Below are 3556 nucleotides of genomic sequence, written 5' to 3'. Positions count from 1 at the left end.
CTATCTTATAAATGGCCTTTTTCAGTGTTTAGCATTGTTTCCTAGCTATGTGGACTTATATTAATATGATCTATGTCTCTAATTCTCATATTGGCGCATTCTTCCAATTCTCCTCTCACAATATTCACCCTCACTGAACTGAGTCATCTGAAAATGTGCTGATTTGTGATGTCAGAGAGACACCGCTGCATGATAATCAGCTGAGTTTCCACACAGTTCCCACTGTGGTTGGAGCTCAGGCTCAAAACGGCTTAAGATCTTGAGGTAGAAAAATGCTGTTTTTGAGTACTTGATTAGAAATACAAAACAATGAATTAAAAAAAAAAAAATTACAGAGGTGTTCCATAAACCCACAGGAATTGTGTAAAAGTGACCAAATAGTGAAAGAAATAGTAAAATAGTTCCCCTTTAAATAAAAGTTGTGAAAATGTGGTTGCGTGTTGTGTCAAGTGTACATATATTCATAGCACGGGGAGGCGCCGTGGCAGTCCGGCCCCTGGCCCCTTGGGTTTCTGACAATGTGGCCCCCTGAACAATTTAGTTGAATAGCCCTGTCATACAACATGCGTATTCGAGCCCCTGGCTTACATCGCATGAGGGCTGCTGAATAGGGTCCAGCTGCAACACAGGAGAATCCTTGCATGCTGAATGTAGAGTTTAGGGCCCAGCTGCAGCACCGGATGATCCTTGCATAGCTGGAGGCCACTCGAGTATACACACAGACAGTGGAGCTGTTTGCAGACAGCGAGGTGGCGATGTCTCGCAGATAACACAATCACAAGTATGATTATATAATATATATATTTTATAAAAAAAAAAAAAAATGGCGGGTAAGAAATATGCTTGGCGGGTAGATTTTTCTCATCTACCCGCCACTGGCCGGTGAGTCAAAAAGTAAATTTCGTGCCCTGGTTCCATAGACTCACAGGAATTGTGTAAAATTGCCGCACCTGAATATAAGCCGCACCAGCTAGATATAGAACGAAAAATAAATGTGTACATACATATACAAGCCGCACCTGACTATAAGCCGCAGGTGTCCACTACACACCTGCGAGAGCGCCCCTGGTGGCCGTTCGCTGTAAAAACCCATAGATTACCCGCATCGTTGTATAAGCTGCAGGGTTCAAAACATGGGTAAAAATGTGTGGCTTATAGTCCGGCAATTATGGTAGTGAAAGAAATAGTAAGATAGTTCCCCTTTTAATATTTGCGAAATTATGTTCAATTCAATATGCAGTCTATAGAGTCTAGACATGCTACCACACTGAAAAGGGATAAATAAGGGCCTACCTATTAATTCTATGTTGACATTGTGTGTTTTCTTTTTTCTGGACCTGTGATTATGAATTCCATTATTTTGTTAGGAGGGGTGTATTTATGTGATGTTAGACCTTCTCGGCATCCAACTTCAGCTTCAGATGTCATTCTGAAAGTGAAAGCTGGTTCAACATCTCTCCTCTTTCAGAACTCATAATATACCTCCTCTTCTCAGAATCCTTGCTCCCTCTTTCTTACCACACAGTGGGAAACTCTCCAGACGTTTCCATCTCTTATCTCTCTTTTATGTGTCTTTTCCTCTGCAGCTGCCCAGATGTCCGGTGAGCACGGGCCCATCAGGCAGATCTCTTCCATGTTTTCTTCGTTACAGGGGAAGCTTTCCAGAGACCGTAAGTCATTTCACATTCCAGGGTATTTCTCAGACATTGAAGAGCAAGCTTCCTGGCCTGGAGGATCACTGGCCAGTGCTGGGTTACATGAAACATTGTAGGTGTCAAGTGTCTCACTGGAGTGTTCTGTAGTTACCTTAAGGAAATGGGAAAAACTCACATTAACACCTCAAGCTACTGTGAATTATGAATTTACTTAAAGGGATAGTACAGATTTTTTCAATTCATAACCGTTAGCTTTTATATTGAAGAATGCTGGTTAAAATAACGTCATGCTCAATTGTTTTTTCCAAACCTTTTTATATTTTTTGGCTGCTTTGGCTGACTAGCTATGGATGGCAGACGATTCATAAAGATACGTTTCATCAGAAACACACTTAGATAATCACCACTCCAAGCCCATGTCACAACATTATTGTCTTGCTTTGTAAGCTAGTGTGTGTACTGTGTAGAGTAGATGCTAAATAATGTAACGTTACAGCCATACAATTTGCAACCTTGGCTAATGCACTTTACAACCAGGCAGTGAACTTGGCTTCTCTGGTCACATGAGAGTAAGGACTGTGGAACATAGGAGGCCAGTAAGCTGTGGCCCGACCAGAATTCAGGGCTGGGGGAAAAAAAGATTGTAGCCTATTATATACAAAACAGCATTTTCGTTGCTTGCCTGCAATTTAAGTCAGTGGTGTTTTCTTCCTCCCAAACATGACATGGTATAAAACCAGTATAACGTTTTGATTAAATTATTTGATTTAGAAAACCCTTTAATCACATGGAAATACCCCACCCTGCCCAATTTCCAATTCAGGGCTGATCAAATGACTATAGTGTGTTTTCCCACCAACCCTTAACGCTTTCAGGTGTACGTTTTCTTTGCCATTTCTTCTCAGAATCCAATTTTATAATCCAACCAATCTATTGCCTTTAACACAATGGCCGCCAAAAACGAGTTAACTCGTTATATCCCGCCAATCGAATTCTGCCAACGAGTAAACTCGTTATTGGATTGTTGTTTCTTTTATTTGCTATTTCCATTCATAATTCATCCTGCTATGCTGTAGGACTATGTGGCACTCTGTCTGAGACCGCAACGGTCCGATACCGCCGCCTAACGCCTTGCGGCCGCTGTTGCACTCCATTTGAAACGATGTGGTTTGTTTTCTCGGCCTAGCTGCGACGTGGGGGCAGGTTCTAAACACTCTAGCAAAACAAGCGCTTATAGGGATGGCATCGACAAGGGTCCCCGCCCGCCCATTCATGTGCAATGTTGGATAACGTTGGACACAGGATCGCTGTGTATATTTGGAATGGCGATCAGATAATTGGATTATTCTTTTTGCAGTACATCAGAGACAAGGTAAGGACTATTATGTTATCAATCTTGCGTTGATCTGATATTTTTTCCCCCGCGATCGCAGCGTGTGTCTGTAATGTATGCCGTTGGTGGTGCTCGAAGCATAGAAAAAGCATAGAAAAACGATGATGAAACATAATACTGATAATCTAGCGTTGATTTCAGATCGATTCAATAATCAGGTGAGAAATGGCACGATTTATAATGTAATGCAGTAAAGCGCTGTTTGCCGGAGTTTCCTGGGATTACACAGGATCACTCTAAAACTATACTCATATTCACCACGGTATAAAACGGAAATGTATGGATGAAATCTGTTTTTTGCATGTTGACCGGAAGAAACTCACTGACAATCGACGTTGTTATTAGATCCATAGCTATAATATTTAATATAGTTTTAGCACTACAAACACCGGCATCTACCCCCATTGCATTACAGCGCTGGCACAAACGGCCATACGCCCACAGCGACCTCGGGGTTAAAATGGCACTACACAGAAAGACAAAATCAAAAACAAGTTCTCACACATGT

This window comes from Notolepis coatsorum (genome assembly GCF_963971535.1).
Source record: "Notolepis coatsorum genome assembly, chromosome: 6".
NCBI classification, from domain to species: Eukaryota; Metazoa; Chordata; class Actinopteri; order Aulopiformes; family Paralepididae; genus Notolepis; species Notolepis coatsorum.
The sequence above is the reverse complement of the archived record's forward strand: the minus strand, read 5'-3'. Positions refer to the sequence as shown.